General features: G+C 35.8%; 1 protein-coding gene across 9 annotated transcripts in view; it reads left to right on the top strand.

Moving 5' to 3' along the window:
- The window catches only part of LOC139958602 (secretin receptor-like), a 134,180-nt gene that overhangs the window by 80,685 nt on the left and 38,344 nt on the right, over window positions 1-15,151 (top strand). The window contains exon 3 of one of the 9 annotated variants that reach the window (XM_071955784.1): window positions 14,469-14,573. The exons of the other annotated variants lie outside the window; for them this stretch is intronic. The gene's annotated coding sequence lies outside the window, so the exon portion shown is untranslated. The remainder of the gene's footprint in view (window positions 1-14,468; window positions 14,574-15,151) is intronic. 9 annotated transcript variants of the gene reach the window in all.

The raw sequence follows: 15,151 nt of genomic DNA, 5'->3' as shown, positions 1-15,151 counted from the left end.
TCGGCTTTTGGAAAATGGGACAGTGTATGGGACGATAACATCACATCCTTTACGATTAAAAACAATGTAGCAACAATGTTAAAAGGTATATACTGATGTCCAACACTGGCAGCGACTAGCACAACAATGTAATCGTGTGGGACCCTGCCGCACCTCTCTGTATGCTTCGCTCTCTAACACTTTTGAAATGAAATAATGTATCCGTCAGATAAACCATTTGCTTCTCTCCTCCTCACGTAACTAATGTCTCACAACAAACAAGGGACAAGCAAACAGAGACAGAGAGAGTCTGAGGAAATAGAATTGGCCACAAACATTTCTTATTTATTCTTTATTATAATTCTATACTCTCACCTTGCTTTTAATGGATAACAAAACTCCTGTAAAAACTCCCTCATATTAAGATAATCTCTCTAAAAAAAAAAATCGATAAATATGCACTCTCCCGCTTACCCATCTACTTTAGTTTACACTACACGTTTAATGTTACAAACGGAGTACAACTTATTACAAGCAAGTACTTTAATTTCTAATCTAATTTCAACATGTCCTGTGAATGAACAGATTGCAGATGAATGTCGGAGACAGACACTTATGGCACGTGTGCAAATCCATGCCGGTGGTGGGGGGGGGGGGGATAATATCTCGACTGTACTATTTCTGGCGCATTCTTGATTGGAGTTCAATCTTCACTACAACAGTCCATCAATCATTCCTCCGCTTTAAATAGCTCATAAGCTGTGACTTCAATTGTCCAAAAGTGAAAAGTGAATATTAAAGGACCAGGCTCTCTTCAGTGCCATACTGTATGTAGGTTTCTATATCTGTTACAGGAGGATATAAGGGTGATGGGGACATCCATCAATAGGTATCTTCGAGCTACTTGGCGAGATACTGTATTTAATAATAATTTGCATATTGATAAACTTATTAATCTCATTCACAAAAATTAATGCCACCTATGTTTTTCGCCTTCTTCGCTTTTGTAAATGTAGTGAGGAACTATTTTATTGATATCGTTCATACGTCAATACAGAAGATATACTGAGTGAATGTTGTAATGTGAATTGAAATACGGTTTGCTAAGGTTAGCATCGGAACGCAACCAACGAATGTGAATGTACAAATAATGGCTAACACTTTCGAAGTCTCGAAGTCTTATTTTTGTAAGATTATTGGGTTATGAACACCCGCAGATACTACACAGAAAATCAGTCACCTATCGCCTATAATAATGTGTACAGGCATTGCAATAAAATGTCGTAATATGTGAAAATTAAGCAATAAATCCCAAAGATAAACTTGACAATTACGGTTATCATTTCTTAGAGTGACGTCTTATATCGATCCACTTTAAAAGCCGCGAATCCAATCCGAAAGATTGATGGACCTAATTGGGCATGGAAATTACACGTGATGTTGTAGAGCACATGTAAGAACAAATATCTATATACAATCAAATGACAGAGACTAAGATAAGGGATAACGAGGTCGCAAGACACCGAATCGTGCGTGCCTAAAGAGGAGAGATGCGTAGATGAATTAGATGTTTCTCAGATATTAGCGGTTCATTATGTGGATATAAATATCTTTATGACATTCTGTATATGTAGTGATAAGGGTTTAAATTATGAGAGCTGTCCATTTACCGAGGTTCGAATTATCAGAGTTAGGCTGAAAATATGTTATCTATGTATGAAATCGATTAATCTACATCACTTCGACATGATTTTGCAACTTAAACTAGAAAACGAGAAAGGTTTTTGACACATTAGAAAGGAAGCAGGTGAAATTAACACGAGATATACAGTACAATCATAGACATTTGAGTACATAGATAAATAAGACCCCATGATATCATAGAATGAGCTCAACAATCGAAATAACACTATTAGCGGAACGGTCATGATTACTTAGTGACGTATTGTGTGATTGCGAAACTTCCCAACTATACGCGTTGGCATGGCAGATTAAAATCATTCAACGTTCATTCACTTGTGCGTGATATACAATGGTGCCATTAGTGGGATAGGAGACACGCTACAGTTTTTCTTCATGAAAATGACCCGATAGTCCACTCCTAAACGTGTATGTATGTTGTTAGGTGCGATTCGGATTTACTCCCAAACGGCGCGTTGGCATGATAGTATAATATCGTTCAAGCATCATGCATGAACACGTGATAGGCAGTGGTGTCATTAGTGGGAAACGCCACAGTTATTTAAACTGCCACCACTCATGTGCATATGCTGTATCTCCTTGCAGACTAAAAAGTTATATAAACCCTTAATTTTAAGTTGCCTCGGTGAAAAGAATTTGCCCTACAGTCATGAAACTAAATGTATAATACCCCTCTCATACCCCAGCATAATTTGCAGGGGCGCCACTGCTGATGGAACAACCTAGATAACACAACATATAATCCAAGTTGACTGTACATTGTTAATACATCTTCGATGTCGACACCAAATATGAAGGAGAAAAGATGAAAAGTACCGTAAATAATTCCTTATTATGCTACAGTTCATTAGAGGTTTATATTAATTAATAGCTGTGTCAATATCAAAACAGGAGAAGAGTCAAGAAATAGAACAAGATAAGAAGAAAGGTTTTACATTGTTAATGGCATCCATTAGAGCATGTTGAGCATTCCCATGATGTAGTCAGTGTAGTTTGGAGATCATATCGTTAATCTTATCCTTTCACAATTTATGTTAATTTTTTACCTAAAACGATTCCCAGTATACCCAAATGGAATTCCTTTACACATGTCTCTCTATATAGTTACAAAGGGCAATATGTACTAGGCATATTGATTTATAAATGACAATATTTCTATACAGATGATATACATTTAATAATGGCTGAATTTAGCAATCAATAAAAATATCATTTTATCCTTGACAAGTTCTGGTTGAAGTCAGGCATATAAGGTAATAATTAATTCTTGGGTGTTGTGTTGTGTTTGTGCGTGTGTGTAAGTGTATATTTGCGTGTGTGTTGTTGTCGGTGATTTCCATCAATTAGTGAAATAGACAAACTGACACGAGGGCAGAATTGGAACAAAGACTTTGATAAGTAGTGTCCTTCCGCGCTTCTTATATAGGCCCGTTTTATATACGTTACTGTCATACTGTCGAAAATAAGAAAGGTTTATGTGGAACGGAAGAAAATGTGTTTACAACTTTTCATATTATATCTAAATATGCAGGGAGTATAGCGTTCATCTGAAATTTCGGTTACACAAAAATCGTTTTGACGTTATAATGAATAGATTAGCATATTAGATATAGCCTATGTCTGTATTTAGGTGACGTCACAAAACAATCATATTGAATGGTTATTCAACCAACCGTTAATAAACGATTAAGTTGGTGGTTAAGCGGAGTACTTTACCATGCATTGACAGGCTGGAAGACATCCTTCCCTTGGTAGGCATACTGTACGCGTGGAAATTGACAACGATGAAGTCAAATATTCAGAAATTTGACCTGGTTTATGGTGAAACCGGTCGATATTCACTATCATTCATGAAGATCGGGCATTTATCTGATCATTATGGAAACTTGAAAGCGCCGTCAAAATGTCAAAATCTTCTGTAAATATAGTAACGTGGTTTTTGCGAAAATAAATTAGTTGTTGAGATATTATGTTAACAATTTGCAATAAAATGACGAATTCCTTAAATATAAAACATTTTGCTGCAAGATACCAAAATAATAACAAATGTCATGAATGTAAGGTTTCGCAGCAAAATGAAAAACTGATCACTTAACCTATTTCAACATTTTGGAACAGAATTAAAGATTATTCTCTGAAAGTTATCATTTCAAAAGTTTGTAGCAAAATGATAAAGTGATCACTTCATTAATCTCGTCATTTTCAACATTTTGCAAGAAAATATTTAATTACACTCCCATGAATCAGAATGTTATATTTTCAACATATTGCAGCAAAAAGATAAATTGCAACAAAATTGCAGAGAAAGATTTTGACAGCACCGTAACGTTTCCGTAGACTATAGAACGGAATCCGTGCACGGTTGCAGGATCATGAAAATATAATTCCAAGATCACAATTCTGCCGCGCGTATTGTTTTTTGGATCATATTAAGATACCGGTATACACTGAATGAAGTGTATGTAGACAACATGATCACATCCTCCTCAACAAAATTAATTAAATGATAATATCATTGCATAAATTACGGAGGTAGTCAACGATTGGGCATTCATGTTCATTCTTTCATTCACTTTTCATTCATTTTATGTTTTATTCATTCATTCAACCTCCAATAGTATTAAATAATTTATTAAAACAATAATTATATCTGTCATGGTATGAATGAATGAATGTTTCCTATGTTGGCGCCCTCATTTATTAGTACCGTGCTGGAAGTATTAAGATTCCTAACTTGGCTGTCGTACTCTTTAACCTTGATCCTTCGATAAAAAGTAAAAATAACTGACTATGATAGTCAATGTTAAGAAGCGTTGTATATGACCTTGGATAAATCTAGGACTCCTGATTACGTTATCACATACCTGAAACCATGATATATGACAAGCGCTCGGCATCGTTTACAAGTTAAATGCAAGCATCTTCCATATTTTGGTTAGATGCGTTCCTTTGAATCAAAGTCAAGCTGCATATGAGAGGGTATCTGGTAGCAACGTCCTAGGAGTCTACTTGATTATGGAGAGGTTTTCACAGTCGCCATCTTGAAGATAGAACTAGGCCTAGACGCTAATATTTCACGTCACGAGGAGACGTTTGATTGGTCAAGAATACATACGTGGATGTCTCAGTTTACATCGTAGACAGAAAAGAAATGGAACAAGAAAATATAAAAAAATACAAAATACAAATGAAAAGAATGATTTGAGATTTGCTCTAATATTATAATATTCTAAATAAATAAAAATATTCAAATAAATTATAATATTCTGTTAGTTTTGTCTGGCTCCTTGTGATCCCTGCTCTCTGACTGTTATTTGGTATAAGTTGGTTCTTATTTCCAAGAGCGCATGCGCATGTCACACTTCCAGTCCAGGTCACATGCTACAGACACGAGGATGCATCATATTTGTTAATCTCTGTATGGTTTGGCTTAACATAATCAAAATCGAATCAAACACAAATCGAGAAGATCGTTCACTAAAAATAATCTATCAATAAAAAAGAAGATTCCTTTAAACTGCTAACAGTTTGTATTAATTTCTTTAAGATTAATGTTTTCATTCCTCTCTCTGATACAAAATGTTCATAGCCTATTGATTGTTCACCATTCGAATTCACTTTCTCTTACCGAAGCGTGAGCAAGATTGACAAATAGTACAGAAGCGACATGAAGAATAATATCTCCCCAAGAATTTCGAGAAAAGCGATACATTTGTTTACAAGTAGGAAACAATTTCGAAAGTAATTTGAATTTGCTCTCTTCAAGATATCTTGTATCTAACGTCATAAAGACCCCCTCCTCAGTCCCAGTAAATAACTTTATAATTGTCCCATTGGTGTACCTACCATGTCCGACGCTTCTTGTCAAGTCAATATGGTACTTCAGAAGAGGCCTGTGATTCATATAGTCGTTAAAAATACCTCTCCTGGCAATATTTTACAAACCTTAACTCTCTCTCTGTATTTGAAGTATCTTTTTCGGGCAACATAATTTACCATTTACCAACCGCAGCTGTGTGGATCTGTTTTTGGCTTCATCGTAAAATGATTTGAGTTATGACTTTTTAATTGTACCCTTTTTCCAAAAGTTATTTACATGGTTTGGTGGATATGTCATACTTGGAACTGCGGGAATGCTAAGAAGTGTCGAAGCTATGACGAAGTTAGGTCTCTTCGGTATTGGTTAGGCTGCACACGGAGAAGCGTGACACGGTGCCTTCATGGAGATGGGGGTTTCTTCTGGTAGTTAATACCGTAGGGTAACGTTTAACGCATTCAAATCCCAAAGAGCATGTCAGATGAAATAAACGAGGGATGTTGACTTGTCATGCAGTAATCTAATGTGGAAATTTTCATGCATGCTTAATGTTAATGATGAGTTTTTTTTATTAAACTTTCAATAGGCTATGAGAGGAAATGGTATTGTTAAATTTATACCAGTGAGAAAGGAATTCCTCGGGGTATTTCAGAAAGATAAAGTTGTCGTAAAAATCAATGAAGTATGCTCTTAGGCTATGTTCCGTTTCATCGAGATGTTTTTTGACTGTAACCGAAGCTTATGAATTTATAGTTTGTCATCTTTGTCTGAATATCATAATTTCTGATAAATATGACGTCATGGATGAATAATCAAGAGGGCATTGACTTAAACACAATATTATCTGGGGGAAGTCTTTTGTCAGTCGTTTCTGTACTTTTCAGGAAGTTCAGCCGGTTCGATAGAGGTTGAGAAATAATTGTGGCGCACTACCATTACTTCTGTGAATATATATATATATATATATATATATTTATGTTCATGTATATATATATATATATATATATATATATATATATATATATATATATATATATATTATTATTATATTCACAGACGTAATGGTGTGCATATGTCTATGCTGTAGGTTGATTTATTACTTATCGCTCTACACCTGTTGTTCAAGTTATATATGGCACCAGAAGCCCGGTCTACGTGCTGCAGCTGTAGTGTGTAAAGCTGTGCCCTAGCTTCTCCTACCCTATAGCTGAGAGTGCAGATGGTAGCATAATGGAAGGTCACTGACTTCTCCCTTACATCATGGTATGTATATATGGCAACGGTACAGCGATCCATACAATGCCATTTGGTGCTTACCGGGTTGGAAGTCATGCACTAGTAAGTTATATTTATTCGTCTCGGCAGATTGCGAAATTACATTTTTCAGAGTGGTGAGATTACAATCGAATACCGCAGCCACCCCCCTTCCCCTCCCCTTCCCCTTCCCACCACGACAAGTTGCGAAAGTAGAACAAGCGGCAGCGAAGCTCTCACAACAGAAGCATACATGTTATAACAAACCCCTGGTACTAAATATTATATTATTTAACATATTAATATATACAATATAATTAGAACATTGTTTAATAAATGAAGCAGTAGGTATCGCGATGTGTATGGAAGTTACTGTTATTTCATTTGTTTACTTTGATGAAAACATGTGACTGTTCTAAACTTAGGTTTCAATTTCAGTGAAAAGCACTATCAGAAACTTAATATTACCTTAACTTAGATTACCTATAAAAGAAACCTAGCAAGCCTCGATTGCGTGCGGTGCTCTCCTTCCGACACGAACCTTTAAGGAATCTGCATTCGGATCACAACCTATATTCTTATGATTAGAATTCGGATCCCAACCTATATACTTATGATAAGGTGCATTCGGATCCCAACCTATATACTTATGATAAGGTGCATTCGGATCCCAACCTATATACTTATGATAAGGTGCATTCGGATCCCAACCTATATACTTATGATAAGGTGCATTCGGATCCCAACCTATATACTTATGATAAGGTGCATTCGGATCCCAACCTATATACTTATGATAAGGTGCATTCGGATCCCAACCTATATACTTATGATAAGGTGCATTCGGATCCCAATCTATATACTTATGATAAGGTGCATTCGGATCCCAATCTATATACTTATGATAAGGTGCATTCGGATCCCAATCTATATACTTATGATAAGGTGCATTCGGATCCCAACCTATATACTTATGATAAGGTGCATTCGGATCCCAACCTATATACTTATGATAAGGTGCATTCGGATCCCAACCTATATACTTATGATAAGGTGCATTCGGATCCCAACCTATATACTTATGATAAGGTGCATTCGGATCCCAATCTATATACTTATGATAAGGTGCATTCGGATCCCAACCTATATACTTATGATAAGGTGCATTCGGATCCCAACCTATATACTTATGATAAGGTGCATTCGGATCCCAACCTATATACTTATGATAAGGTGCATTCGGATCCCAACCTATATACTTATGATAAGGTGCATTCGGATCCCAATCTATATACTTATGATAAGGTGCATTCGGATCCCAACCTATATACTTATGATAAGGTGCATTCGGATCCCAACCTATATACTTATGATAAGGTGCATTCGGATCCCAACCTATATACTTATGATAAGGTGCATTCGGATCCCAACCTATATACTTATGATAAGGTGCATTCGGATCCCAACCTATATACTTATGATAAGGTGCATTCGGATCCCAATCTATATACTTATGATAAGGTGCATTCGGATCCCAATCTATATACTTATGATAAGGTGCATTCGGATCCCAACCTATATACTTATGATAAGGTGCATTCGGATCACAACCTATATACTTATGATAAGGTGCATTCGGATCCCAACCTATATACTTATGATAAGGTGCATTCGGATCCCAACCTATATACTTATGATAAGGTGCATTCGGATCCCAACCTATATACTTATGATAAGGTGCATTCGGATCACAACCTATATACTTATGATAAGGTGCATTCGGATCCCAACCTATATACTTATGATAAGGTGCATTCGGATCCCAACCTATATACTTATGATAAGGTGCATTCGGATCCCAACCTATATACTTATGATAAGGTGCATTTGGATCCCAGCCTACATACTTATGATAAGGTGCATTCGGATCCCAGCCTAGATATGATAAGGATTACCTTAAGAGGCGAGATGCCATTTCGTCTGGAGTCAAAATAATTTGTTTATCTAAATAGCTTGACGATTTTAATTTGAGGAGTACAACCAGCCTATAATATTCGCGTAATCTTTGGATGGAGGCTGTAAAATGCCAATTCGGGAGATGCTACGGCAATAAAGTGTGTCGAATACTAAGACAAACTGATTGAATGGATGTTAGTACTGTAGAAACGATCCTTACAATAGGTATGCCTAGATGATCAGGATTATTAAAGTCACTGCATGAATAAGTGATATATGATTTGGAGCTGTTCTGGATGAGGGAGAGAGGGTGTAAGGGCGGGAGGAACTGGAATAAGTCAACTACAAATCAAATACGGTTTGTTATTCTGCCCTTTTACCGCAGTTGAATAGGAGACTGTTTTATAGCGGTACTTGCATGGCTGAACCAAGGTTTAATGTACTGTTTAATCGCTTATCCCGATAGACACAAAACAGCTCATACGCTTTCTTGGAAGAAAGCATCGATGCTCGGTTATTGGTTTGCTTCTATCATGAGCTTTCTATATGCGCCACATTCGGAATCATTCACAGTTATCAAGCATCAATGTTTTACTTTCATTGAGCGCGGAATAGGATTGAGGAATGCCGGGAAGGATCACCTATACATGTAGTTATATAAGTCTTTAAAATGATGCAAGGAATCACAAGATTATCATCTTTGACGAGCATTCTGCTATGCATGAGGTCACCAAATGTTTGGTGACCTAATGTCTCCGGTGTGGGAGGAGGGAGGAAGGGAAATGCGTTATGCGCACCCCCTCCCTCGACGCCCCCCCCCATATCAATGCAATATTTGATGATTCGTGATTCTATTCATTATGTCCTAGTTAAGCTGATGTCTCGATCACTTATATTATATCGTTTACTATTATCATAGCTGCCATCTTGGAATCGAACCTTCAGCAGTTTACTACAACCTAAAGGCTCAAAGTTCCCCTGTAGATCGTTTCATATAGTTTAAGTTTCCTTTTACGTTCCTCTCTTGTTTGGACGGATAGAAATGCTAGATCTTGGTGATAAATCTTGATTTTATCAGGCCGAATAAGTTAGACCATCTTCTCTTTTGACATATACTTCATTTAATGCCCTCCTTTCTCATGTACGTTTTGTCGACGTGTTTGATTGAAGGGTGTGAATGAAGTGTGGCAGGTGAGTCGTTCAACGTTTGCAAAACAATGATAGATTTAGTAAAAACCAAAGATTACAAATTTCTCACAAAATGAAAGTCGTTGATTAGGCAGAGTGTGAAGCGTTCAGCTACGAAAATAAATAGTTTACAAAATTTCCTGAATGTTTCTGAACTATATTTCTCTTAAAATCTCTATAGAATCTCTATATCTAATATATATATATATATATATATATATATATATATATATATATATATATATATATATATATATATATGGTACCCCCTGAATATCTGTTCCTCTCCTAGCAATGTGCCCCGCATCCACTATATTCATTACATTTTGCCCTCTTGAAGTAATTTATATTTCGACGTTAGTGTTTGTTGTATTAACTGGGTGCCGGTTTATTCGCGCTTTATTGCTTATCTTGATCTGCTAACCTCTGGCACTATTTTGTTGTATCGGCAAATCTGTTCTTTTTAAATTCCTCTTTGGTATATATATATTTTTGTTCTTTCTTTCCTTCACTTGTAATCTTCCCTTGAGACACTCGCAACTTTTACATGCGATAACCAAAAATTGAAAACAACAGAAATCAATTTGCGCTTGTCGTTTTAATTTGGAACGAAAAGTCCAACAGAATTGTTTTCCAATCCTTGAGGGTGTTTTACAAGCACTGGGAGATCTAAAAATACTTTTTACCGTCGACAAGGCATTCCAATTTACCATCATTGGACGAAAGTCAAGAAAACGAAGCAAGTACGAACAAGTTCATTCTCATGCGACGACGATTAACCGTTTAACCGGGAATTTGCAAACGTCACGTGATGACATATTAACGTATTGCTATGCTCGTATGATTGCCGATTTACGGACAATGTTGCAACTCGTTTCATTCATTTTGTTTTCGTGTACAATGACGAGTAGACACCCATGACTATATGATATCATGAATATTAATTAACCTTGAATATTGATTAAATCATGCACATTAAACAACGGTTGCTTTTCCTACACATTAATATTAACTGCTTAGATAAAAAAAATCATATTGGTGTTATTTTAATAACGTGAAAAATAACATTTCACGTCTTTGTTTTGCACCATACAGTAAGCTGGGATGAACTTTCCAATTTATCATATTTACAATTTCCGCTCCGATTGTGAACTGCTAAGTAGACAAATGGACATCTCTGGTTAGATTGCTAAATGTCTATAAATGCTGTGAGACTATTAATGCCACAAGGTGTTTATAATACTTTGTGCAATTAAGTGCAATTTCCTGGCGCTGAAAGCTACATCCCAACAGTTATAAGTTAGTTATAAGCAACGTAAGTTAGATTATAGAACACAATTGAGTTTTTCTGTCCGCACAGATTTGCTTTATGAGGTGGGGGTTGGCAGGACTGACGAGGAGGGTGAGGGGCACAGCCCTTGACCCGGAGTTAAGAAAGGGGCAGGGGGTAAGGGATCAAACTGCTAAAATTTTCATAACATACCGCACTTCAGCAAAAGTGAAGACTCAAAATGAGCTGTAAGCTAGTTTTCTTTTGTTTCAATTTTTAAAACACGTTTTATATTAGCACATCAGCAAAGCATTTACACTGAAGTCACATAAATGAAAACATAATGCGATCTGTACCTCGCACACACGCCGAGTATGAAATAGTTTAAAAGCAGTTTTATGTGTGTATATGTTTACTGCAGTTATATGTGTGTATATGTTTACTGCAGTTATACGTGTGTATATTCTTACTACAGTTTCATGTGTGTATATGTTTACTGCAGTTATATGTGTGTATATGTTTACTGCAGTTATATGTGTGTATATGTTTACTGCAATAGAGTTCTAACGTTTCCGTCGTTCACTATATACAAACATCTTGAAATTACCGTTGTGACTCTCTGTCCACAATTTGTGCGACTAATTCACCAAGTATGGATGGCTGTACGTCACATTTTACGTGTGCTGAATAATCTCAAATACGGCTTCATTGGTTTGTATACTATAGGCCTTGAATACATCACTGCTCGTTGCATATGTACGATATCTGAATCAACAAGTAGCTGTATCATATTATTTATGTTATTTCACCATATAATGTTAGATCTTGTTATCGTGTATAATGATTCCGAGTTTAAAATATATGGGACACCTACTGTGCTGTATGACATTAGTATAATATTATGCACATTTCTCTTTAAATGAACAACTTCTTATGTGTTCTATACTAATGGCGCTACATAGATACAAATGTTTACGGGCCCACTCGTGCAACCGCCAAGCTGTTTACAAAGATCTTATTTCTACATTTAAATGGACGTGTGAATAATAATGCGTAAGAATGCTATCATAGGGTTTGAAACAACATCATTTATGATGTCATGACTATGTCATGGTAACTATCTATATTCGTTTATTAGCATATATTGACATTGCGCATACGCATTGCGCATATGTGGAATAAAATAACACAGAACACTCCAAATTATTTAATGACGTAAGTTAAATTGATCAAACTGTTCTCATTTCGGACTCAAATTAAAGCCACGTATAGTAACCTTTAAAACTATTGGTCCGAGTATGTTTCATTTTGTCTAATATCAGCTATTTTCAAGGATGGGGCCCGTGATAAAGAGATAAGTCTCAGTCACATGATTGTAATTTTGCTTCATAAGCATTCTCCAATTCATGAGAAATGAAACGAACATATAATATGTGAGTAACATATATAAACGAACATATAATATGTGAGTAACATATACAAACGAACATATAATATGTGAGTAACATATAGAAACGAACATACATATGTGAGTAACATATGCAAATAGATGCAAATTGCTTTTATGCAACCTTAAAAACAGCTTGATTGCTATAATCAAACATTCAAATGCACCAGAAGAGAGTTTTTGCCAAAGTACACCTATATACTGTAAGCGTGTATAGTCCGCGGTGTCGGACATTAGATTTGCGTTATGTATATATCGAATTATTTATTCCGTGATACTTTCATGAACCAGCTTGCTTCAGTAGCTTTTAACACTGTATTATTTATCTTAATGATTAGCTTTCATTTATTTTTCTGTATGGAGATAAAATATTTGCAATCAATGGGAGATATTGACCTTCCAACTGTTGTACCCCAGGAATATGATAATAATAACAACAACAAAGGTTTGAGATATAACTAAACCAAGTAAAGTATCTCTTAGGGTTAATATCCCAAATCGCAATGTCTTGACGTAACGTAGACTATATGATGACTACTGGTAATTAATTTATATGTCATGATTATAAGGTAGTTAATTAATTTGACGTAACAGAAACACCACGCATGCAGTTTAAATTCTCTTAGCAAAGTAACGGATTCAGTTTTCTTTCTAGAGTCGAAATAATTTTTTCTTTAAAATGAGGAGAATTGTTTAAGAATAAACTTGTTTTTAAGAAAAAAATATGATCTTTTGCAGATTATTTCAAAACATTAATTCGAGATGATTAAATCTTAAAAAAAGCGATATGGAGAGGGAGACATTTTACTTAACATAAAATATATGAAACTAGGAATAACATCGATTGATAAGAAGGCCTATACTTTTCATTTCCTAAATTTTTGATCAAATGAAATGAGAAGTTCTAGTTCTCCATTAAAGCTGCAGTTTGTTGATTTTACGTGAGGACTGTTTTACTTATTTATTATTTATATTTATGTCAAATTTAACTGTTTTCTTTATAATATGACAAATACTGTTCCCCTTCATGTTATAAATATTTTTCGGATAATGTTATGTATAATATCTAAATGGTTATACTAGAGACTGCGATTTTTCACAGTACTATACTTATATATAGTCCAAGCGAGCAGGGAGTTTTATCGCGTTTTCTTCGCGATTGCTGTATGGTAATGAGAATTTCACCTGCATTATACGTAACATTGGAATATCGTTATTTGGTGTAATCTAACTCACTATATCGCTTTAAAGTTGGCCGAGCCTAAAATGCTCTTTAAAAACTACCATTATATGAAGGTGTATTGATTGCACGTTGAGGTGCCTGTTCAAGGTATAGACACTCCCTATGGCATAACATCTATTCAAATCAATCGTATTACAATAACTTGGTTAAGTATTTAGTGAATCCCTAAAGGTTTCTTGTCTTGAACTCGTTCTGTATTAGGAGTCTTGTTTATTGTTTTTATCCATCATATTTTCTTTTTGTCTCTCTCTCTGTGAGCATTGGAAGACTTATAAACGCTTTGGAAACTATGAGGGTGTCACATGGTCGTAGAATAAAACATTCGTGTCTGACATTAATGTAAAAATTTCTAATGCAATAAATTAAATTGACGTATATAGGTAACTCGTTAAGTCCCAATGTGTTTCCACTAACGTAAGAAGCGATGACTAATTTTAAGTGTGAGGCCGTTGGTTGTGTACGACGAAAAAAAGGTTCTCGTTAAGGGTTACAATATGGGGGGGGGGGGGTGAGAGGGGGTACACTAACGGACTAAGCGGTTCAGACTAATTCTAACCGAGGGCAATATCATATGGGTCCTAATGTGTGTGATTTGCTTTGATTCCTGAACCAGGGGTAACACGAAAGTACTGACTCGCACACGAATCCACCGCCTGAATCTGTATGCAGACAAGTTGGATACAGTGTCTCCGAACAAAACAAACATGTTTTAGATAAAGTAAGTTACACTTCTTAAAACAATTTGTATGACTTGAGAATTCCGACATTTTAGTCCAAACTGTGTCTTGTGTAGTAATAACGAGGAAATTGTATATGCGTCTATAGTAATCATCATTGTACTGACATGCTACCGCTGGACCTTGATGGGAAATATTTAGTGGAAATAGATATAGTACCGAAATGACAGCACAGCGCCCTCTGTTAATTTATAGCTTTGATGAAACAAATTCTCGCGGGCCTCAAAAAAAATTGGTCTGAGGGCCTCACTCTATAGCCACATGTTTATTACCTAGCCTATAGCCATATATATGTACATGGACTTAAGAAGTACAAAATAACAGAACATTGTACCTGACAGTAACATTTTGAGATGTAAGAGGGGTAAAAGGAGAGGGTAGGAGGGGGTGATAGGGGGAGGGGGGCTCTCATATGTTATGTTCTCCGATCGCTTAAACCACTACAAAGTGGCTTCCTTTAACACATCACATCTAAGCCCTGATAACCCTCTTCCTTCAGAAATGAAAAAAAAAAATAAAGTGTGACAATGTATTCATAAATTCCAATAACGCATAGGAA

The sequence above is a fragment of the Apostichopus japonicus genome, chromosome 18, assembly GCF_037975245.1.
Source record: "Apostichopus japonicus isolate 1M-3 chromosome 18, ASM3797524v1, whole genome shotgun sequence".
Lineage (NCBI taxonomy): Eukaryota > Metazoa > Echinodermata > Holothuroidea > Aspidochirotida > Stichopodidae > Apostichopus > Apostichopus japonicus.
The sequence above is the reverse complement of the archived record's forward strand: the minus strand, read 5'-3'. Positions and strand labels throughout refer to the sequence as shown.